This window comes from Mesoplodon bidens, assembly GCF_964165515.1.
Source record: "Mesoplodon bidens genome assembly, chromosome: 4".
In the NCBI taxonomy this organism is placed as follows: domain Eukaryota; kingdom Metazoa; phylum Chordata; class Mammalia; order Artiodactyla; family Ziphiidae; genus Mesoplodon; species Mesoplodon bidens.
The window spans coordinates 141,381,792-141,407,426 of record NC_138160.1 but is presented as its reverse complement, the minus strand read 5'-3'; the positions used below and the strand labels follow the sequence as shown (position 1 = coordinate 141,407,426).

Genomic DNA, 25,635 nt, shown 5'->3' with positions numbered 1-25,635 from the left:
TTTCTCCAAAGAAGATATACAGACTGCCAACAAACACATGAAAGAATGCTCAACATCATTAATCATTAGAGAAATGCAAATCAAAACTACAATGAGATATCATCTCACACCAGTCAGAATGGCCATCATCAAGGAATCTAGAAACAATAAATGCTGGAGAGGGTGTGGAGAAAAGGGAACACTCTTGCACTGCTGGTGGGAATGTGAATTGGTACAGCCACTATGGAGAACGGTATGGAGGTTCCTTAAAAAACTACAAATAGAACTACCATATGACCCAGCAATCCCACTACTGGGCATATACCCTGAGAAAACCATAATTCCAAAAGAGACATGTACCAAAATGTTCATTGCAGCTCTATTCACAATAGCCCGGAGCTGGAAACAACCTAAGTGTCCATCATCGGATGAATGGATAAAGAAGATGTGGCACATATATACAATGGAATATTACTCAGCCATAAAAAGAAACGAAACTGAGCTATTTGTAATGAGGTGGATAGACCTAGAGTCTGTCATACAGAGTGAAGTTAGTCAGAAAGAGAAAGACAAATACCGTATGCTAACACATATATACGGAATTTAAAAAAAAAATGTCATGAAGAACCTAGGGGCAAAACGGGAATGAAGACGCAGACCTACTTGAGAATGGACTTGAGGATATGGGGAGGGGGAAGGGTGGGCTGTGACAAGGCGAAAGAGAGGCATGGACGTGTATACACTACCAAACGTAAGGTAGATAGATAGTGGGAAGCAGCCGCAGAGCACAGGGAGATCAGCTCGGTGCTTTGTGACCGCCTGGAGGGGTGGGATGGGGAGGGTGGGAGGGAGGGAGATGCATGAGGGAAGGGATGTGGGAACAGATGTATATGTATGACTGATTCACTTTGTTATAAAGCAGAAACTAATTAAAAAAATAAATAAATAAACTTTTAAAAAAATGGAAAAAAAAAAAGAAGAAGAAGAAGAAATAAGACAGAAGGCGGGGACCTGAAAAGCCAATGAACAGCAGGAGCATGTAAGCTCACGGTTACCAGGAGCGAAGACAGCCCCAGATGGGGAGACAAGGGTTCAAATCCAGCTTCAGATTCTGATGGAATGGAACACAGGATAGCCAGTCTGATGGAGGAAAAGGAGAAGTCCAGGATCCCAGGCAACCAGGAAGATCAAGTGATTGAATGGATGCAGAACAACAGATGCGAACAACACAGATCGGATCGCTCTGCTATATAAAAATCACTTTACTTCTCTTAACATAAAAGACTTTAAAAGTAGTCAAAAGATCTAAGAAGAGGGACACAGAACCCAGTACCAGCTCAAGTACCTTTTTATCTTGCCCAGTGCTTCTCTCCACCAAGTAATTCACAGTCTACAGTGAGTTCTTCTGGACTCCTAAATATTGTACGTTTTCTCTCCACCTGCCCAACTTCCCCCAGTACATCTGGGGTGAGGGGTAACACAGGAGGCTGGTACCGTCAGGAAAGACTCTTAAGACAAAAGAAGAACCTTACCACTTCCGGGAGCAGCTTAGTCGAGAGGTCATGGATGGCTTTGACCACTATGCATACGGATGACAGAAGGAATATCACCCCCAAGATGACACAGGCTCTGCAAAGAAACAGAACATTGGGACTCTTTACTGGGAGAACTCCACCCTGTTGATTTACACAATGACAGTGACAGTGACACAGCCTGAGGCACTGGGATCCACCGTAACTTGCCACACTCCCACCATGACCACCCCTAGTCTCAGAACTGATACAGAATCATCTCCAGAAGAATACAGTTCAGAGATGTATCACCAAATCAGTCCCATGGGAAAGGGGCTCACCATGGTACATGACCTCACAGCATCCCATGAATGCTGGTGTGGGAGGGACTTCAAGGCCATGAAATCCTTCCCCCTTGCCTGGCAACACAACATTTCACTTCTCCTCCAGCTGGAGGGTGCAGAGTTTAATAGCAAAGAGTGGAGGCTTTGGAGGGGGCGGGGGAGGGATGGATTGGGAGTGTGGGATTAGCAGATGCAAACTATTATAATACAGAATGGATAAACAACAGGCCCTACTGTATAGCACATGGAACCATATTCAATATCCTGGGATAAACCATAATGGAAAGTAATATGAAAAATTATATATATATATATGTATATATATATATATAAAACCGAATCACTTTGCTGTATAGCAGATATTAACAACATTGAAAATCAACTATACTTCAGTAAAATAAATTTTAAAAAAAGAGAGTGGAGACTCTGGCACAAGACATCCCAAGCTCTACCATTTAACCTGTTGGTTGATCTCGGTCAAGCTACCAAACTTCTTTTAGCCTCATTTTCCTCACCTGTCAATTGGGAATACTATTTCCTACCTGAAGATGAAATGAGATAATTGCACAGAGCACAGAAAAGTTACCCATTGTGCTCGCTTCGGCAGCACATATACAGAAATTGGAACAACACAGAGAAGATTAGCATGGGCCCTGCGCAAGGATGACACGCAAATTCGTGAAGCGTTCCATATTTTTGAGGGAAGAGGTATGGAAACATATGTATATGTATAACTGATTCACTTTGTTATAAAGCAGAAACTAACACACCATTGTAAGGCTATTATACTCCAATAAAGATGTAAAAAAAAAAAAAAAAAAAACAGGAAACATCTCGAGTAAACGACCTGACCCTGCACCTAAAGCAATTAGAGAAAGAAAAACAAAAAACCCCCAAAATTAACAGAAGGTAAGAAATCATAAAGATCAAATCAGAAATAAATGAAAAAGAAATGAAGGAAACGATAGCAAAAACCAATAAAACTAAAAGCTGGTTCTTTGAGAAGATAAACAAAATTGACAAACCATTAGCCAGACTCATCAAGAGAAAAAGGGAGAAGACTCAAATCAATAGAATTAGAAATGAAAAAGGAGAAGTAACAACTGACACTGCAGAAATACAAAAGATCATGAGAGATTACTACAAGCAACTCTATGCCAATAAAATGGACAACCTGGAAGAAATGGACAAATTCTTAGAAATGCACAACCTGCCAAGACTGAATCAGGAAGAAGTAGAAAATATGAATAGACCAATCACAAACACTGAAATTGAAACTGTGATTAAAAATCTTCCAACAAACAAAAGCCCAGGACCAGATGGCTTCACAGGTGAATTCTATCAAACATTTAGAGAAGAGCTAACACCCATCCTTCTCAAACTCTTCCAAACAATTTCAGAGGGAGGAACACTCCCAAACTCATTCTACGAGGCCACCATCACCTTGATACCAAAACCAGGCAAGGATGTCACAAAGAAAGAAAACTACAGGCCAATATCACTGATGAACATAGATGCAAAAATCCTCAACAAAATGCTAGCAAACAGAATCCAACAGCACATTAAAAGGATCATACACCATGATCAAGTGGGGTTTATTCCAGGAATGCAAGGATTCTTCAATATACGTAAATCAATCAACGTGATACACCATATTAACAAATCGAAGGAGAAAAACCATATGATCATCTCAATAGATGCAGAGAAAGCTTTTGACAAAATTCAACACCGATTTATGATAAAAATCCTGCAGAAAGTAGGCATAGAGGGAACTTTCCTCAACATAATAAAGGCCATATATGACAAACCCACAGCCAACATTGTCCTCAATGGTGAAAAACTGAAACCATTTCCACTAAGATCAGGAACAAGACAAGGCTGCCCACTCTCACCACTCTTATTCAACTTAGTTTTGGAAGTTTTAGCCACAGCAATCAGAGAAGAAAAGGAAATAAAAGGAATCTAAATTGGAAAAGAAGAAGTAAAGCTGTCATTGTTTACAGATGACATGATACTATACATAGAGAATCCTAAAGATGCTACCAGAAAACTACTAGAGCTAATCAATGAATTTGGTAAAGTAGCAGGATACAAAATTAATGCACAGAAATCTCTGGCATTCCTGTACACTAATGATGAAAAATCTGAAAATGAAATCAAGAAAACACTCCCATTTACCATTGCAACAAAAAGAATAAAATATTTAGGAATAAACCAACCTAAGGAGACAAAAGAACTGTATGCAGAAAATTATAAGACACTGATGAAAGAAATTAAAGATGATACAAATAGATGGAGAGATATACCATGCTCCTGGATTGGAAGAATCAATATTGTGAAAATGACTCTACTACCGAAAGCAATCTACAGATTCAATGCAATCCCTATCAAACTACCACTGGCATTTTTCACAGAACTAGAACAAAAAATTTCAAAATTTGTTTGGAAAAACAAAAGACCCCGAATAGCCAAAGCAATCTTGAGAACGAAAAATGGAGCTGGAGGAATCAGGCTCCCTGACTTCAGACTATACTACAAAGCTACAGTCATCAAGGCAGTGTGGTACTGGCACAAAAACAGAAAGATAGATCAATGGAACAGGATAGAAAGCCCAGAGATAAACCCATGCACATATGGTCAACTTATCTTTGATAAAGGAGGCAGGAATGTACAGTGGAGAAAGGACAGCCTCTTCAATAAGTGGTGCTGGGAAAACTGGACAGGGACATGTAAAAGTATGAGATTAGATCATTCCCTAACACCATACACAAAAATAGGCTCAAAATGGATTAAAGACCTAAATGTAAGGCCAGAAACTATCAAACTCTTAGAGGAAAACATAGGCAGAACACTCTATGACATAAATCACAGCAAGATCCTTTTGGACCCACCTCCTAGAGAAATGGAAATAAAAACAAATATAAACAAATGGGACCTAATGAAACTTCAAAGCTTTTGCACAGCAAAGGAAACCATAAACAAGACCAAAAGACAACCCTCAGAATGGGAGAAAGTATTTGCAAATGAAGCAACTGACAAAGGATTAATCTCCAAAATTTATAAACAGCACATGCAGCTCAATAGCAAAAAAACAAACAACCCAATCCAAAAATGGGCAGAAGACTTAAATAGGCATTTCTCCACAGAAGATATACAGACTGCCAACAAACACATGAAAGAATGCTCAACATCATTAATCATTAGAGAAATGCAAATCAAAACTACAATGAGATATCATCTCACACCAGTCAGAATGGCCATCATCAAGAAATCTAGAAACAATAAATGCTGGAGAGGGTGTGGAGAAAAGGGAACACTCTTGCACTGCTGGTGGGAATGTGAATTGGTACAGCCGCTATGGAGAACAGTATGGAGGTTCCTTAAAAAACTAAAAATAGAACTACCATATGACCCAGCAATCCCACTACTAGGCATATACCCTGAGAAAACCATAATTCAAAAAGAGACATGTACCAAAATGTTCATTGCAGCTCTATTCACAATAGCCCAGAGATGGAAATAACCTAAGTGTCCATCATCAGATGAATGGATAAAGAAGATGTGGCACATATATACAATGGAATATTACTCAGCCATAAAAAGAAACGAAATTGAGCTATTTGTAATGAGGTGGATAGACCTAGAGTCTGTCATACAGAGTGAAGTAAGTCAGAAAGAGAAAGACAAATACCGTATGCTAACACATATATATGGAATTTAAAAAAATGTCATGAAGAACCTAGGGGTAAAACGGGAATAAAGACACAGACCTACTTGAGAATGGACTTGAGGATATGGGGAGGGGGAAGGGTAAGCTGTGACAAAGCGAAAGAGAGGCATGGACATATATACACTACCAAACGTAAGGTAGATAGATAGTGGGAAGCAGCCGCATAGCACAGGGAGATCAGCTCAGTGCTTTGTGACCGCCTGGATGGGTGGGATAGGGAGGGTGGGAGGGAGGGAGATGCATGAGGGAAGGGATGTGGGAACAGATGTATATGTATGACTGATTCACTTTGTTATAAAGCAGAAACTAATAAAAAAATCAAAAAAAAGAAATATCTTTGGTCAAGTCTTGCTCAAGATCCCTGGGACACCTGTGGACCTTGCTTTGGAACAAATATCAAAGCAGTGGAGAGGAGGGCAAGCTTTCCAAAGAGTCACCTGAGTGACAAGGCAATGATCTTGACCATGCCCAGGCCCTAATGGGCATGAGGTACCTTGACTGTGAGTGTTGGAATGAGCCTGAGGTCAGGAGTACCTGAATGATGGGGATGTCAGGACCTTCACAGAGCCCTTTGCTAATCTACCTTGCAGTCAGCCTAGCAGATGTCCCCTTGTTCATTCAACATGTAAACCCTTTTTGAGCACTTTCCTTTTTTTTTTTTTTTTTTTTTTGCAGTACGCGGGCCTCTCACTGTTGTGGCCTCTCCCGTTGCAGAGCACAGGCTCCGGACGCGCAGGCTCAGCGGCCATGGCTCACGGGCCCAGCCACTCCGCGGCATGTGGGATCTTCCCGGACTGGGGCACGAACCCGTGTCCCCTGCATTGGCAGGCGGACTCCCAACCACTGTGCCACCAGGGAAGCCCCGCACCTTCCATTTTTGATCGAGTGATAAACAGGTCAGATAAGGACCCTCCCCTCATGGGATTTCCTTCTAGTTGTGGGTGAGGTTATGCAAGGGGACAAATGATAAATAAACAGGTAAAGATAATGATGCATATGATTAAAATAAAATAGGGCTATGTGCTGGAGCAAGCCTGGGGGCTTCTCAGAGGAGGTGACATTTGGATATAAGACGGAAATGTTGAGAAAAGGCCAACCAAGCAGAAGGGGAGTGGAAAAATATAACTGGCACTCCTGGGAGAGGAAGGCATGTGTGCTAAGGCCCTGAAGCAGGAACTGGTTTGATATATTTGAATCACAGGCCTGTGTTTCAGAAGGCAACGTGGAAAATAGTGTGAGATGGGTGTGGTCAAAAGTCAGGGCCCTGGTCATTCAGGGCTTTATAGACCCATGTGAGGAATTAGGGTTTTAATGTAAGAGAGATGGGAAGCCACTGGAAGGCTTTGTAGCAAAAATGGTGTGATGTGATGTGATGTCCTTTTCTGATTTCTAAGTTTGCTCCAGCTGATGTGTTGAGATTGGGCTGTAAGTGGGCCAGACTGTAGTTAGAGAGACCCATGAAGAGACACAGATACCATCTTGGGGAGCAATGGAAACAATCATTATTACTACTTAGGAGATTTTTATTCCGATCTGTCCATCTGTCTTATGTATTTTCAGTTAGTTTAATTCTGACCTGATCATCCCAAAGGGAACACAATAAAATTTCCAAGACTATGAAAGGCCTAGACCCCAGGAAAATGCCAACTACCTAGACAAAAAGATGGGAGTGCCAGCAAGCCAGCCTGTGCCTGTCACCCCATAGTAGCCTTTCTCTTCCTCCCAGGTCTGATATCAGGTTTTCAGGATGGGAAACAATGCACCTTTAGAGAGGTCCATTTGGGTTTGTGTGGGCCTGGAGGTTCACTGCATCTTCCTAAATTGGGGTTCTGAGGTATGTGGGGTAGATGGGATGGACTGCCAGAGCAGTGTTTCCTCATCATCAGGACAAACAGGACAGTTGGGACAGAGATGCTAGGGCACCAATATGCAAGGTATCTGCTCTGAGGACTTTAGAGTTTATGTTCTTGGTTTTGATAGGGGTCCAAGGAGTCTCCCTCAGAGTTCTGCTTTTCTCCACCAAGTGTTTGAGCACCCATAGGCATCTTGCCTACTAGAGCAGGAAATGGGTGCCTCTAAAGTGTCCCCTAAGTGCTCCAAAAGATTGTGAAAGTGATGATTAGAATGAGGACAAGGAAGACTGAATCTTTATAGAGGGTGTCCTAAGTGCCAGGCTGTGAGCTATGCAGCTTCTTTCATTTCATCCGCACAATCACCCTCAAAATCTAGGTGCACCCCTTATTATTATTAATTTTTGTTGGAGTATAGTTGCTTTACAATGTTGTGTTAGTTTCTGCTGTGCAGCAAAGTAAATCAGTTAGACATATACCTATATCCACTCTTTTTTAGATTTCCTTCCCATTTAGGTCACCACAGAGCACTGAGTAGGATTCCCTGTGCTATACAGTAGATTCTCATTAATTATCTATTTTATACATAATAGTGTATATATGTCAATCCCAATCTCCAAATTCGTCCCACCCTCCCTTCCCCCTTGGTAACCATAAGTTTGTTCTCTACATCTGTGACTCTATTTCTGCTTTGCAAATAAGTTCATCTGTACCAGTTTTCTAGATTCCACATATAAGCAATAATATAAGATATTTGTTTCTCTGCTTTACTATTATTTTATAGAAGAGAGAAGGAGCACAGAATTTTAATGTAATTTGTACAGGTCATGAAGTAGAAAGGTGTGAAGCCAAGTTTAAATCGGGCAGTCTGACTCTCCACACAGGGCAGCTGGCCACTATTCTCCCTCTGTCAACCCAACTAGCCATTTCATTCCCCTGGACAAGTGAGCCCTGCTCACTCTGGGCTCCTTTTGGGGGTGGCTGGTAGACCACGGTGGAGAGCAGTGGATGGCACCTGCTGCAACAACTAAGGAGGACACATGGCTGTGATCACAGGCAGAGAGCACGGAAAGCGTTGGCACACGATAGTTTAGGGCAAAGGCCCTGCTCCTGGATAGCCCACCAGCTGTCCACTTCCTCCTCCATTCGTGTAATCAGTCCACGCAATCTCAAAAGGAGACATAAAGTCAGACAACATTTAAGATGTCCAGGCTACGTAGAACCACACAATCTGACAAGTCTCAGAATTCTTCCTCATGGGCCTCTCAGAAGATCCAGAACTGCAGCCCTTCCCTCTGGGCAGTTCCTGTCCATGTACCTGGTCACTGTGCTCAGGAATCTGCTCAGTATCATGGACATCAGCTCAGACCCCCACCTCCACACCCCCATGTACTTCTTCCTCTCCCACCTGTCCTTGGCTGACATTGCCCTTGGCTCTACCATCTCCAAGATGATTGTGGACATACAAACTCACAGCAGAGTCATCTATGTGAGCTGCTTTACTCAGATGTCTATTTTCTAGCCTTTTTGGAGACCTGGAGGCTATACTCCTGAATATGATGGCATATGATCAGTTTGTGGCCATGTGTCATCCACTGCACTACCCAGTCATCGTGAATTCATGCCTTTGTTGCTTCTTAGTTTTGGTGTCTTTTCTTGTTAGCCTTTTGCAATCCCAGCTGCACAATTTTTTTTAATTTTTTTATTAGTTTCTGCTTTACAACAAAGTGAATCAGTCATACATATACATCTGTTCCCACATCCCTTCCCTCATGCATCTCCCTCCCTCCTACCCTCCCCATCCCACCCCTCAGGCAGTCACAAAGCACCGAACTGATCTCCCTGTGCTCTGCAGCTGCTTCCCACTATCTATCTACCTTACGTTTGGTAGTGTATATATGTCCATGCCTCTCTTCCAGCTGCACAATTTGATGGTGTTACAACTGACCTGCCTCAAGAATGTGGAAATTTATCCTTTCTGTTATTGTGATCATTCCCAACTCCTCAACCTTGCCTGTTCTGACACCTTCACCAAATAACGTAGTCATGTATTTTGTTGACGCTATCTCTGGATTATTCCCAACCTCAGGGACCTTTTACTCCATTATAAAATTGTAAAATTGTTTCTTCCATTCTGAGAGTCCCCTCATCCAGTGGGAGGTATAAAGCCTTCTCCAGCTGTGGCTCTCACCTGTCAGTTGTTTGCTTATCCTCCTCCCCCATCCCCTGGAAACCTCTAACCTATTTTCTGTCTCTATGACTCTGATTATGCTAGGGACCTCATATAAATGCAATCATACTATAGTTTTCCTTTTGCGACAAGTTTCTTTCACTTAACATATCTTCACGCTTCATTCATGGTGTAGCAGATGTCAGAGTGTCCTTCTTTTTTAAGGCTGAATAGTATTCCATTGTATGGATGGATGGACCATGTATTTCTGAGGATGGATATGAGGGTTGTTTCCACCTTTTTTTTTTTTTGTGGTATGCGGGCCTCTCACTGTTGTGGCCTCTCCCGTTGTGGAGCACAGGCTCTGGACGCGCAGGCTCAGCGGCCATGGCTCACGGGCCCAGCCGCTCCGTGGCATGTGGGATCCTCCCAGTCCGGGGCACGAACCTGTGTCCCCTGCATCAGCAGGCGGACTCTCAACCACTGCGCCACCAGGGAAGCCCGTTTCCACCTTTTGACTATTGTGAATGGTGCTGCGATGGACATGGTTGGATGAGTATCTGTTGGATTCCCTGCTATCTGTTCTTTTGGTTACACACCTAGGAGTGGAATTGCTGGCTCATACAGTAATTCTACACTTAGCTTTCTGAGGAACCACCAAAAACAGCAGCTGCATCATTTTACATTCCCACCAACAGTGCATTTTGTTGGGTTGCATTTTCTCCACACCCTTGCCAACACTTGTTATTTTCGAGTTTTTGTTTTTGTTTTTTTAATTGTAGCCACCCTAACAAGTGTGAATGCACACACCTTTAAACGCAGCAATTCCACTTTGGGGAATTTATCTTTAACCTCTTCCAGAACTTGCTTTTGTTAGTTCATAACACATCCTGGCCATCCTTCCATGTCATGCATGTAATCCTCGCCCTCTTGTTGATGCCTGTGCTATTTCCTAAGAAGGATGGACCTGGGGTTAACTATTGTTTCCTCGTGGACAGTTTCACTGATTTCAATTTTTAGACATTGCCACATTGCAACAAATATATGCTTCATGGGACTACTCCAAGAAACACAGTTCATAAAACCTTCCAAAAACCTGGCTTCTTTCACTCCTTAATTTGCTAAGCACCCCTGAAAGACTGGAGTCTGTGGGCTGTTTGCTTTCAGACCGTGCTTACGTAAGAGCTCCTGCACAGTCGGTAGGTCTCTGCAAACTCTTCCCCCAAATAATAGAGCTTTGGTGGCTGGACCTAAATTTCTGCTGAACATTTCTGCAAAGTGGATAGAGGTGGTTTCACGCTCATGTTTAGTTTCAAACTGTGATTCCCCAGAGACCCTATGCCTGGGCAGTAATGAGCAGGCAGCAGCTGACCTCATCCGGTGGAAAAAGAATGACCAGCCAGCTACTCAGCTGCTGTTCCACTGATCGACTCCCAGTTTCGTCTGGTGTTCTACATTTCACTATGCAAAATTTAAGAGATGCAGAACTATGAAGACCCACACAACAGATATCCACATACCCACCCCCCAGCTTTTCCAAAGACAGCTCAAGTCTCCAGCCCGCCCCTCCCCAGTTTCCTGCCCTGGATCCCACCAGAGGCCAGAGACAGTGGCTGTCTGTCATGAATCTTGTGTATAGTATGCCCTGACTCGCCTGTAAATCATCACAGAGAATTGGGTTTTGCTGCATTTTAGATTTTATTTTGTTTGCTCTTTCTTTAAAATTGAAGTATAGTTGATTTACAATTCTTCATGTGTACATCAAAGTGATTCAGTTATATGTATATATCAGTATCTTATCTTCCATGGCATGACTGTAGCCAGTGTGGTGTCTTTGGTTTCCACGGGATCGAACCTGGTGAGCAGGAAGGCTCCTGTTGACCCATGTATGGGTTTGCTGAGCCCGCTCTGTCCTTCTACACGTGTTTTTTTCGATACCCTGAAATTTCCAGCAGTCAACCATGCCCTATGCAAACAGGGAGTTTTATTTCTTTCTTCCTGATCAGTCTGCTTTTTCTTGCCTTATGGAAGTACAAGGCTGACCTGAAGGCTATGGACAGAGCCGACTCCTGGTCCTTCTCCAGCCCCAGGGGAAAGGCTTGTGTGTCTGGTCAGGAGGGGCATCAGCCGGTGGGGGCGCGGTGAGCTGGGACCCACCACGCACGCAGTCCAAAGAGACCTCAGACACGGCATCAAGTGTGATTTACGGCACGGGGTTGGTCCTTACCTGCAGTGATAATGGCGCGGCTGGCTCCACGGATGGGAACAGATGGTGAAATTTGATGTGGCACCACGGTACCAGGTTACTCAGCCTTGATGGCCAGAGTGAGAGACCTGGGCTCAGTCCAGAAGCTGGTGGAGCTCAAGACAGATGGAGAGATGGATGGAAAGACAGACAGATGGAGAGAGACAGAGTCAGAGACAGATGGAGAGAGATAGATGGCCGGAGACAGGAGACGTGGCGGCAGAGGGACTCTTCTTTTGTGACTCGTCTCTTTGGAGTGTGACCTGGGGTGGGACTTGTACTGACCGGCCACAGCTGAGCCTCTGGGCATGGGACTCGAGTGCTGGGGGCCTGGGCCGGTCCTAGCTGTGTCTCAGCACACCTGAGGCAACAGGTTCCTGGACTCTCACCAGGACCATGGTAGGTGCCACATGGTGACTGGGAGGGTGACACACTCACTGCAGAGCTCCAGGGTCCTTGGGGGTTTCACTGGCACTTTGGACTTTCCATGTACCAGAAACTCTGAAGTGAGGGGTGGTCACAGGGTGAACACAGTGACCTCTGATGCATCTTTGCTTCTCTTAGACTTGTTTTTAAGGGATCGAGAAGCAGCAGGCGTCTCCTTGGGACCTGCCATCTCGCGCTGTAGCTGTGACCCAAGGGGGAGCAGTCTCGGGAGAGCAGATGGGAAAACTGCCACCTGGGAACGTTGGCCTCCTCCCCATGCTGGAACCTATGGGAGAGACCTGGCAGTCGGAAGGGAGCCTCTGCACCTCTGGACCTTCCCCAGCCTGCACCCACCTACTCAACACCTCCTCCTCACCAATCCCCCTCCTCACCAGCCCAACCCTGGCCTGCACACCCTCTTGGCCACCTGGCCCTGTGGTCCTTGGGGTCGTGTCTTGTAGTTTAAAAATAACCTCCTTGGGCTTCCCTGGTGGCGCAGTGGTTGAGAGTCCACCTGCCGATGCAGGGGACACAGATTCGTGCCCCAGACCGGGAGGATCCCACATGCCGCGGAACGGCTAGGCCCATGAGCCATGGCCGCTGAGCCTGCGCGTCCAGAGCCTGTGCTCCACAACGGGAGAGGCCACAACAGTGAGAGGCCCACGGACCGCAAAAAATAAATAAATTAATTAATTAACAAATACAATAGAGAAAAGGAAACACATTATGATGAAGTAATATGACAGGAAATAAAATCCCTGATTAAGTAGAGATGTACCATCTTTATCAATGGTTACAGTATTGGAAATAGCTGATTTTCACCCAAAGTATTTGATTTAATATAATATAGTTAAAACCATAATGTAATTTTTAGAAGGTAAAGATGTAGATTCTCAAATTCACAAGGAAGGGAATTTTTCAAGGAGAACTAAGACATTTTAAGTGGGGGAACATGAGAGAGAATACGGAAAATAGTAATACACCAAAATAATCTCCAGAGTTCATTATCAGAGGAAAAAACAAAATATTGAATAAGAATACAGAGGCTCTAGAATCAATCCCTTGTTAATATAGAGGCTTACTGTTTGATAAAGTTGCCATTTCGTTTAGAACCTGCCTGCTTTGCATACCCTGTGAAACTGCACACAACATGTGATACCATAAAAAAGATATAAACCCTGTGGCTATAAAATGCCTTAATCCCTGATGTCCTTTAGAGCAGTCTAAGCCAGAGATCCCCACGAGGCTGCTGAGTCACATCAACTAGACATGTACGTTTCTTCACTGACCACCTCCCCTCTCTCTAGTGAGAGTTCCCTTGCCCTTCTACCCTTCTGAGTAGTGATTTCCGTCCCATAACCTCTTCAAGATGTCATGCTCCCAGGTACCTCCCCCGCATGCTTACTCGTCCAAGTGTTGCCTCGTAAAGCGTGTGTGGGCTACTGCCACCGTGTGTTTGGTCATATCTTTTTTCTTGCTCAACCCTGAAATCTTTCAAAACCCTCATGCTGGGTTGGATTGGCATGGGAACATGTGAGAAATAGGTAGTCAGGAAGAACAACTAGTCTTGGCTTGAGCCCGTTTCTTCCTCCTACCAGGGCACCTTTGAGGACACTCCTGGGCACGTTTATCCTTCAATGCCTCATTTGAGAACTTGCCTGAGGAGCAATTTGCCCACTAATATTTTTTTCCAATTTACCCAATTTTCTCATTTAATAAGACTGACTTTATGAATAATTCCTTTCAAGTATAGCTTTATTCAAGAGTATATTTAAAGCAAGCAGACAAAGCCAGATTCTGTTCTGGCATCATTAAGAGTAAATGTCATAATAAAAAACAGTGGTTTGATTATGAGGTTCTGAGTAGGACTAAATCAAAAGACATTAAAAAGTCAATAACCTAATTGATATAGGAAGGTGGATTGAATCCTAGTTTGAAAAAAGCCACCTACAAAAAGGAAATATTTGAAGACAGTTGGAATATGGTAAATCCCCTACACACGAACCTTGAGGTTGCGAACTTTCAAAGATGCGAACATGGGTTCGCATGTCCAATCATGTAAGTTAGTTCAAGTGTCTGGCATACATTGTCACGTGCGTGCATCCTCTACAAGTGGTTGTGCTTTTGTGTACTTTACTGTACAGTACCATATAGAGTACAGCAGCACAGCATCTTTATTTCAAGCCCAGGATGTCTGGAAGCAAGCGTAAAAGCAGTGGTGATGTAGCTGGTACAGTGAAGAAGCACCAAGGGATAACAATGGGGAAAAAAGGGAAAATAATTGAGAGAGTGGAGGCAAAAAGATGTTTTTTATGTATTATTTGTGTGAAAAGTATTATAAATCTATTACAGTACAGTACTATATAGCCGATTGTGTTAGTTGGGTACCTAGGCTAACTTTGTTGGACTTATCAACAAATTGGACTTCCCCACTTTGTCTATAAAACACTTTAAGGGAAGTGTTTTATAGACAAAGTGAGGAAGAGGGTCATGCTGCACAATTCTCTGATTGGTGGATGGTGACGTAACAGGGTGATATTTCAGGAGTTAACAGCATCAACTTTCTGGTTCCAGCCACTCTGGGGTCCATGTGTTTGTGGTCAGCATACAGTTAACTTCTTCCACCTGGTGGGAGTTTTATTATCAGAAAAACAACTCAAAGATACAGCTCAGATTATTATATATACCCTTGAGGAGGAACTCAGGTCCTTGACTTTTTCTGGCTAAACTATTATTATTTTGTCTTGCTTGACACTTTTCCTTTGTTTCAGCATTCTCCCCTTTCTCTTATTAAATTTGCTCTTTGGAACTCCGGGAAGGCCTAGGAGGCTAAAGATTTGCTACAATATAAACATCAGGTGGGGGATACAGGGGTCTGTCCCCTGTAAAGTCCCCACAGGTTCTGCTTGGTTTGATATGGACTGAATATTAGATGATACCAAAATAGTCTTAACTTTTGAAACATGGTATTGGTATTATGGTTACACAGGACAGTGTCCTGATTCTGGGTGATTCATGCTGAAATATTTAATAGTGAAGTGTCATGATGTTTTCAACTTTCAAATGGTTCAGAAAAAAATTATATCTACATCTACATGCAGTCAGTTCTTCTATAATGCTTGTTTTGAAAACATGATATTTTTCTGGGTATTGATAAATTTGGGAACAATTTGAACATAATGTTAATTTCATGTTTGCTTATGTGCAATTTCATCTGCAAGGCACACAAGAGAAACGGGGGTTAACTGCAGAAAACTGCACCCAGGTGAACCTAGCTGCTCAGAAATACACAAAACACATGAGCACAGCTCAAGACACTGCCAGCTCATTCAGTGCCTCTCAGCTGTTATGAGGGATCCCCATATCCATCCGGGTTCTGACTTTCTGTGTGATTTTAGGTAACTCCTTCCACCTCTTCATTATAACTCACAAGTGTCAATCCTTCTGATGATCACTTCTACAAGCAAAGGACAGGCCTCTTTCAAGGTAAAGTGCTCTGTTTCTTGTAGTGCTTTTGTATTTCTTAACCGTTCAATATATGTAAGATGCTGTTTTATTAGATTCCTTTTTTTTTTGAATGTCAGTGACAAGTTTTGAGTGTTGAACACCACCCAATCCCATTTTTCTCATAAGCCCTGTGGCTTTCACTGTGTGATTATGTATAACATTGGTTAGGAACACCTATGAAAAAGTCTTGTTTAAAAGCAAACTTCCCTGGAGGGGGCAAGTTCCAGCCCACTGGCTGAAACTCATTATGTTCAACCACGTGACCTTCTGCCCTGTTGTCACTCAGGGAAAGGGGGTGGGGTCTTATGAATTGTCCAATCGGGGTGCAGCACGGGAAGGTGGGTGGGGCAACACTTAGCCGACCACTTAGAGGTCCCTGTAGGTGCTCAGCGTTGCGTTTCATCGGCTCTCCCGTGTCCCAGGTGTCTCTCTGCAGCGTATATGGTGCTGTGAACTGCAGAGGCGGCAGGAGTAGAAGGGAGGACCCCAGGGAGACCCCAGAAGCCAGGAAATGGCGAGTTGAGGGGCCAGGTATCCCAGGACGGGGAGGAGGGGTTGAGTCGGAACCTGCCACTGTGGGACCCAGACCCTGCTGCGGTCAACTCCGGAGTCTGCAGACCGAAGTCCGCCCGGGGATCAGCTCAGACCTAAGCCCCCTCCAGCTCTCAGCGCGGGGGCTGGGCCAGCAGCCGAGACTTCGGGCGTCCTGTCCCATCACTGTGCGTGGTGACTTTGGCCCCGGAGCCTCTCTGGGCAGCTCTGCGCCCGCAACCCGTCTCTCCTCAGATTGCGCACTGACCTCGGGTAGAGTCTTCAGACTCTGTGTCTGGTCTTTAAGTGTGGGTGGAGCTTTAGTCTGTGGGGACCCCAATGCCACCTTTCTCCCCAAGAGGACCCGTTTTCTCCTGAGTTTTCCAAATGTTTGGGGAAACAGAATCTCAAATCCACGAACCTGTCGCCCCAGCCTAGCTCTTCCTAGGGCTGGCATTAAATCCATAAATTCCAGGTCCCTCCCCGCCTTCCCAAAGCCAACTGCGTCTCTAATTCACAGCATCATTATCAACTATTTGTCCTCCGTGGTGCATGTCAAACAGACGTGGTATTTTTTTTTCCAGGGAGGAAAATTTATGCGTTCATTTATTTAATAATAAACTCAATAGTATTATTAATGGAAATAAAAACTATTTAATGCTCACCATATATCAGGGACTGTGCAAACACCTTACACAGATCTCATTTAATCCTAACACGTAATAAATATTAAGCTCACTATTTAGAAGCAAACATTGAAGGATCCAAGAAGTTAAATCCTTACACAGGGTCCCACAGCCACTCTTTGGCAGAGGGGGATGCAGAATTTTGTCATTTTCCCACAGCCAGTGAATGGCTCATGTTTAAAGGTGTAGTTTTTGGTTTGTGGATACTTTACCATGAGAGGAAAGCAGAGAATAACCACCTGTATCTAGGCTGTGTGAAACCCTTGGGTGTCTCCCCCCAGAGTCTTTCCTGGGCACAGACATCCTGTATCCTATGGGAGGCCCTTGGGTGTAGCTACCCCTTGAGAAATGTTCCTGCTCCTCCATGGGTTTGTCACCCTAAAAAGTTTTATTCACTTGTTAGTCACCGTTTTACAGTAACTGTAGACTAAAGAAAGAGGTGAATTTCAGAAAAGTAAAATGTAACATTAGTACATGGCCTGTGTTAAAATTTGTTTCCCTTTTTTCCTGCCCTTAGCTGGTGTTTCTGAAGTCTATTGCTTACTTTTGGGTGCTTTCGAATGTATCAATAATTCCAGGGCTTAGGCTTGCAGAGCAGAAGTGCTCAGGTATGATTGTTTACAAAACAGTTTCTTGTCATGGAAATAATAACCAGCATCATTATTTTCTGGAATCAATAGATACTCGTGGCTTTTCTTGTTGAGCTAACAGAATGCCTTACAATCTTCATTTTTTTTTCCTTCGTTTTTCATGAACTGTTGTGTTGCTGTCTTTGCATTTGAAGAAACAGTCACCTCCTCCAGTTTTTACTGACTGGCTTTGGGAGAGAAACACCTTTACCATTCAACCCAGATGGATATTCTGAGCTTCTCTCAGGCTTTTTCTGTGGATGCCCACTTCATGCCTCTTGTTCCCTCTTTTGGACAGAATTCTTAAGATTCTATGCCTTTCCTTGATCCCTCACATCCAGGCTGGGTGCTGTGTTTGCTTCCCCTGAAATGCTCAAGTTTGTATGTCTTCCCAATCCCACCAAGTCAAGCCAGCTACATGTGTGTGTTTATGAACTACATGTGTGTGCTTATGAGCTACATGTGTGTGCTTACTGTGGATTCTTGTGCTCCTCATCTGGGGGTCATGTGGGGAGCCAGACATTGGGTGTGGGTTGACGTATATGGAGCACTAGGTGTGCCCATGGGCCAGTTGGAAGTGTCTGTAGGCACAGTATCCCAAGCAGCTGGTGTGCAAGGCTCCTGATGGATTCAGCAAGCAATTAGTAGGGTCTGCAGCCCTTTTTTGGATTTCCAAGCTCTGGTTGATGTGAGTCCTCATGACTTCCTGGTACCAGCCTTCCAGCCACTCATCCATGCTGACCCCCTTGGTATTCTTTATTTTAATTATTAATTAATTTTTGGCTGCGTTAGGTCTTCGTTGCTGCGCGTGGGCTTTCTCTAGTTGCGGCGAGCGGGGGCAACCCTTGGTTGCGGTGCATGAGCTTCTCATTGCAGTGGCTTCTCTTGTTGCGGAGCACGGGCTCTAGGGCACGCGGACTTCAGTAGTTGTGGCTCTTGGGCTCTAGAGCGCAGGCTGAGTAGTTGTGGCACACGGGCTTAGTTGCTCCACGGCATGTGGGATCTTGCTCGACCAGGGCTCGAACCCATGTCCCCTGCATTGGCAGGTGGATTCTTAACCACTGCGCCACCAGGGAAGCCCAGTTTTGTTTTGTTTTTTAATCTACTGTGACAGGGTTTTTTTTTGTTGTTTCACTTATTGTATTTAGACCACTGATGTTTAAAGTGATTATTGATGTAGCTGGATTAATATCTGCCATATTTTTACCATTTTTAATTTGTTGCCCTTGTTCTTTTGTTTCTTTTTTGTCTTTCACTTTTCTTCTGTCTTCTCTACCTTTTAGGGGACATTTTACTTGATTCCATTTTTTCTCTTCTCTTAGCATATCATTATAACTTTTTTTTTTTTACATTTTTAGTCATTGCCCTGAGTTTGTAGTATACATTTACAACTAACCCAACTCCTCTCTGAAGTAATACCATAGCATTTCACTGGATGTGCACATTCTCTCCCTTGCCCCTTGTAACATTTCTGTCACTCATTTCACTCATCCAAAAGCTATAATTACTGAATATGTTGCTGCTGCTATTATTTTCAACAAAATGTTATGTCAGATTAATTAAGAATAACAAAAACTAATGATTTAATTATTACCTTCATTTGTTCCTTCTCTAACACTTAACATTTATCATTTACCTTCTTCCTGATGAATTTCTTTTAACATTTCTTGCAAAGCAGGGGTATTGGTGACAAATTCCCTCAATTTTTTTTGCAAGTCTTTATTTCTCCCTCACTTGAAAGATAATTTTGCTTGACACAAAATTCTAGTTGGGTGGTTTCTCTTTCAACACTGTTTCACAAAACTCTCTTCCTGCTTGCATGGTTTCTGAAAAGAAAAGTCCGATTTACTTCTTATCCTTGTTTCTCTGTAGCTAAGGGTTTTTTTCCCTGACTTCTTTCAAGATTTCTTTTGTTTTTGATTTTTCTTGAGTTTGAGTATATATTTCTAAGTGTGCATTTTTAGGGTTTTTATCCTGTTTGGTGACCTCTGAGCTGCCTAGATCTGTATTTTGGTATCCATTATTAATTTTGGGGAAAATCTCAATCATTATTATTTTACATATCCTGCTTATTTCTTCTCCTTCATGTATTCCCATGTTGTATATGTTACACCTTTTTTAATTGTCCCAAAGCTCTTGGATTTCTGTTCTGTCTTTTTACCCTTTTCTTATCTTTGCAATTCAGTTCGGAAGGTTCTAGTGACAGCTCCTCAAGGTTGCTGATTCTTTTTTCTCACACATTTTCACTGTAATGATAAGGTCCCCCCAAAAAGGAATTCTTTATTTTTGTTCTGTTCTTTTGGGTTTTTTCAAATTTCTTTGATTTCCCTTTGGTTCTTTTTTAGAGTTTCCAGCTCTGCACATGTTACCTATCTGTCCTTGCAGGTCATCCATTATTTCCATTAGAGCACTGAGCATATGAATCATGGTTGCTTTAAATTACTGGTCTGGGGCTTCCCTGGTGGCGCAGTGGTTGAGAGTCCGTCTGCCGATGCAGGGGACACGGGTTCGTGCCCCGATCCGGGAAGATCCCACATGCCACAGAGCAGCTGGGCCCGTGAGCCATGGCTGCTGAGGCTGCATGTCCGGAGCCTGTGCTCCACAACGGGAGAGGCCACAACAGTGAGAGGCCCGCATACTGCAAAAAAAAAAAAAAAAAAAAAAAAAAAAAAAAAATTACTGGTCTGATAATTCCAGCATATCTGCTACATCTGAATCAGGTTCTTTTGCTCGTCCTAATCCCAGAGATGTGTTGGGTTTTTTTTTTCTCTTTTTCCCCCCCCCCCTTTTTTTTGTTATTTTTTTAGGAGATGTGTTTTTTAAGTCTTTTATTGTGCCTTTTAATTTTTTGTTGAATACCAGACCTGATGTACTGTGAAAAGGAACTGAGGTTTTTAGGCCTGTAGTATGAGATTTTAGGTTTATCTGACTAAGGTTTGGACTTGTTTATTATTTGCTGTGGCTGTCAGAGGCTAAAATATGATCAGGTGTCCTTGCTTTTGTCTCCCATGTCACTTTAGGCGTACTATAGAGACTTGTAAATAAGTCCTGAAACATACAGTTCTGTCAGTGTTTTATACAGTTATTAGGTGTCTTCTTGATGTGGTGGTACGTTGAGGGTGGAAAGGAAATGTTTTTTAGTCCCATGATTGGGTCTCAGTATGGGACCATGGACTGTGACCCTTCTGTGGTATAAGAAAGATATTTGGTCTTTGTCCATGGTTCTTAGCAAAGACCTCCTAAAGCCCTTGAAATTTCCCATGTGATAAGGGTGATAGTAGCATCTTATGTTCTAATGAGGCAACTGTTTCCAGACCCATAGATGATTTCATGATGGGAGATGGTTACCAGGAAGAACAAGCTATGATTAGAGGCTTAGAGCTTTCAGCCCAGCCCATGCTCAAGCCCCCAATGTTGAAAACTCCATCAAAACCCCTAAACCTCAGGATTCAGAGATATCTGAGTTGGTGAACACATCACTGTCCTGGGAGGCTGTCATGCCAGGAGAGGGCATGGAACCTTCCTACCCCTGTTCCCCTACTTTGCCCTGTGCACCCTTTCCATTTGGCTGTTCCTGACTTGTATCTTTTAAAATAAACTGATAATAATGAGTAAAGCATTTTTCTTAGTTCTAATAGTCGTTCTATCAAATTAACAAACATGAGTGTTTATAGGGAACTTCTGAACTTGTAGTCAGCCATCCAGAAATGTGTGTGGCCTGGGCCTTGCATTTGCAGCTGGCATCTGACATGGGGGCAGTCTTGTGGTGTTGCAGGAAGGGGGAGCCCTTCCTGGGCCTGAGAATGGGCTCTTGTCTAACAGTCAGAAATGAATTGTCCAAGGAGACACACATGCTGACAAAGCGAGAGATTTCACTGGGAAGGGGCGCCCAGCTGGAGAGCAGCAGGGTAAGGAACCCGGAAGAACTGCTCTTCCACATGGCTCAAAGTCTCACGTTTTATAGTAATGGGATTTGTTTCTGGGTTGTCTCTGGCCGATGATTCTGACTCAGGGTCCTTCCTGGTGGCACGCCCATCCCTCAGCCAAGATGGATTCCAGTGAGAAGGATTCTGGGAGGTTGGTAAGATATACGGACTGGCATCTCTTCTCTCCTTTTGACCTTTCCCGAATTCTTACGGTTGGTGGTAGCTTGTTAGTTCTGCATTCCTTACCAGCACCTCCTGTTGTAAGGTAACTCATTGCAAGTGGTTACTATTGTGTCTGGCCAGGGTGGGCAGTTACGGTCAGAGGTTCCCCCAACAACAGGACTGGGCCCTTCACCTGTGGAATCTGATGTTAACTTTGGTTAGTGGTAGAATTGAGTTGTAAGCCACCCAGTTGGAATTGGAGAGCTGGTGAAGTGGTTTCAGAAAACACACCACCTGTTTGCTGTTGGGGTTTAAACAAAACAAAACTCTCAACCTCACAAGTCTTTCTGAGGTCTCTCTCTCCCTCAACTTAGGTCAGGCAGAAAGGCTAGAGGGGACTCAAGTTAGCAATTTCCCCTGTTGCCCAAAAGACCTTGGCTCTCTGTGCACTGATGCTGGACAGGAATATGGAGACAGTTTTTGGAGGAAAAGAAAGATAGCTTTTAATTCTTTGCCAGGCAAAGGGGAAAACACAGCAGGCTAGCGCCTCAAGAACTGTGCCCTCACTTCCTGAGAAGCAGAGGAGATCTTATAGGTGGGGCTCCAAGTCGAGGGCGTATGATAAGGATCGAAGTCATGAAGGTCTTGCATTTTTCTTCTTCTTGCATTATTTCAAAACAGTCACAGCTGGAGTCAGGCGGCGCGGCCCGGCCCAGTAACTGGGCCTGTTTGTCTCTGGTTTACTGGCCTGTGACCTTCTTTCTGAAATGCAAAAAGCGACAAGGGGTGACTTGTTACAAGGGAGTGCAGGGAGCTTAAACACCAGGTGCGGGATGTAATTTACATCACACAAGAGTTAGGGGGTGATAGGTGCAGGACGTAATTCACATAGTGTCAGGTAGTGATAGGTTAGCTTTGTGAAGGACTAATCTAGTTACAGACACTACAGGTTAGTAACAGTTAAAATATAGCTAGAAGTGATTAACTCTTTCAGACCTGTTGGTTTCTTCTCTAGCCTGATCACTGTTCCCTTTACTTTCCTTGTTCTCAAGAGAGGAAAAACTTCATTTCTATCTTTGCTGCAACAAACTCCCCACTGCTAGTTCATTCCCTCCATCTCAGTGGAGGAAGGGAAACGGGCATCATTCTTGTCTGGCTGAGGACAAAACTTCAGTTTTGCTCCACTTGACAAACACCAGCTGTCTGGCCCAGGGGCCCATCTATCTCCTACTTCACCCTCCCGCCATGTCAGTTAGGCACTGGTAAAACAGAATCTTTTGAGGACAGGCATTGTTAAGAGCAGAATATCGTGGGCATATTTCAAAATCGCTATTTTACTGTCTCTCCAATTTTGGAGACAACAGTCGGCCCTGTGATTAATGGTTTGATAGATCCGAGTCGTTAATTTTAAGTTTGTTTGCTTTTTTCTGGTGAGGATTATAGGAATGTGACCTTCTAAGCTCTTAAATGCCAAATGAGAATCTAGAAGTCTGACTCCATTTTTTAATGTTTGACTGCTGACAACTTTTAAAGCCTCATCCTTCCTTCTCCTGGTGCCCCACATCTGTACAAGATGACAAGAAGCCCTGGGTGCTTACTTCGTTGGTGCTGGTAAGAGATTAAATCCTTGGTAGCCCCTGCCTTTGTGTGCAAAATCTCACACTAGCCCACATCCTAATCTCAATTAAAACAAACAAACAAACAAAAAACCTCAGGCCAAAATTTGCAGCAACATGGATGGACCTAGAGATTCTCATACTGAGTGAAGTAAGTCACATAGAGAAAGACAAATATCATATTATATCGCTTATATGTGGAATCTAAAAAAATGGCACAAATGAACTTATTTACAAAACAGAAATAGAGTCACAGATGTGAAAAACAAACATGGTTACTGGGGGGAAAGGGGGGTGGGGAAGGTTAAATTGGGAGATTGGGATTGACATATACACACTAACATATATAAAATAGAGCGACTTCCCTGGTGTCCAGTGGTTAAGACTCTCCACTTCCAATGCAGGAGGCACAGGTTCAATCCCTGGTCTGGGAACTAAGATCCCATGTGCTGCATGGTGTGGCCAAAAAATTTTTTTTAATTAAAATAAATAAAATAGATAACTAATAGAGACCTTCTGTATAGCACAGGGAGCCCTACTCAGTCCTCTGTAATGACCTATATGGGAAAAGAATCTTAAAAAGAATGGATATATGTTTACGTATAATTGATTCACTCTGCTGTACTGCAGAAACTAACACAACATTGTAAATCAACTATACTCCAATAAAAAATTTTTTAAAAAAGCAAACGAGGGCTTCCCTGGTGGCGCAGTGGTTGAGAGTCTGCCTGCCAATGCAGGGGACACGGGTTCGTGCCCCGGGTCTGGGAGGATCCCACATGCCGCAGAGCAGCTGGGCCGTGAGCCATGGCCGCTAAGCCTGCGTGTCCGGAGCCTGTGCTCCGCATCGGGAGAGGCCACAACAGTGAGAGGCCCGCATACTGCAAAAAAAAAAAAAAAAAGGCAAACGAAAAAAACTCAGGCCAGGCTCCTTTCCTTGTTCTGTCAAGGCACTTCCCACCTGCTTAAGAGGCCTTCCCTGCCCTCCCCAGACACTTCCATTATGGAGGCAATAAACTCTTTCATACGTTCTTGGCAGTAATGTATTGTCAGTGAAACCTAGGGTAGGGACCCCCCTAACACAGTAGGTTACCGTAACAGTTATAGAAGGGGTAAGGTATTGTCAACTGAAAAAAATGTTCACAACCTGAAAGTTGAGACTTGTGTTTTCTTCAGTGGACATACTGAGGACTTCAAGTGCAGAGGCAGCATTTCAAGTAACCCTGAGAAACCTGCTCTGAGGAGGCGAGGGGGGAGCTAGGATATATAGGAGTTTTGCAACAAAGGGCAGGTAGTAGGAACAAAAGATTACTGTTAATAAAACTAGATACAATAAGTCCCCTACATAAGAATGAGTTCTGGTTCTGAGAGCATGTTCATCAGTCCGATTTGTTTGTAATTCCAACAAAGTTAGTCTAGGTATCCAAGTAACACAATCGGCTATATAGTACTGTACTGTAATAGGTTTATAATACTTTTCACACAAATAATACATAAAAAAAGAATAAATAAAACATTTTTAATCTTACAGTACAGTCCCTTGAAAAGTACAGTAGTACAGTACAACAGCTGGCATACAGGGCTGGCATCCAGTGAACATGCAAGAAGAGTGACTGACTGGAGGAGAGGGAGGAGGTGGGAGACGGTAGAGCTGAAGGATCCTCAGCAAGAGGAGACGGAGGGCAAGCTGCAGTTTCACTCACGCCTAATGTTGATGGAACGCTCATTTGCATCTTAGAAAGTTCTCAACGTGAAGGGTCGTTTGCAGGGACTTACTGTATCTCAAGTTAAGGAATTCAGCGCTTTTCTATGTATGGGAAGATGCAAGAGTCTGGGCTCACTGAAATCATTCCTGTATATGCACCTCAGCTATTGGGGCCAGTATCCTGTGTTTTCACATCCTGAGTTTCCTCCGGGCTCACCGGCTCACCTTGCAGCGCTGCAATCGCTGATGACTGTGACATCCTTTGCTTACTGATATGGCAGGCAATATTTTATTTCTCAGTATCTTTATCAATACACTTTGCTTAATTGTTCTATTGATAAATACTCCATATTTTTACATATCAATGCATGCCACCCTTTATTTTTAAAAGGTAGAAATGATGAAGAATTTATGTAATCCATTTTTTCTAAATATAGGGTTGGCCAAAATGTTCGTTTGAGTTTTTCCATAAGGTGGAAAAACCCAAATGAACATTTTGACCAACCTAATAGATACATGGCTTGTTACTGTGGATGAAAAATGCTGCCTGCCATTATCAATAAACAAAGGATGTTGCAGCCATCAAGTCATCAGCCATCAAGCCATCCCCAACTGTGC

General features: G+C 43.4%; 1 pseudogene across 1 annotated transcript; it reads left to right on the top strand.

Annotated features, from left to right (window-relative positions):
* The first annotated feature begins 1,733 nt into the window (after positions 1–1,733).
* On the top strand, positions 1,734–11,729 carry LOC308616400 (olfactory receptor 7E178-like; annotated as a pseudogene). The gene is made up of 4 exons: positions 1,734–1,835; positions 8,403–9,093; positions 9,334–9,614; positions 11,616–11,729. The product of its transcript is annotated as an olfactory receptor 7E178-like (transcript).
* Positions 11,730–25,635: the final 13,906 nt, after the last annotated feature.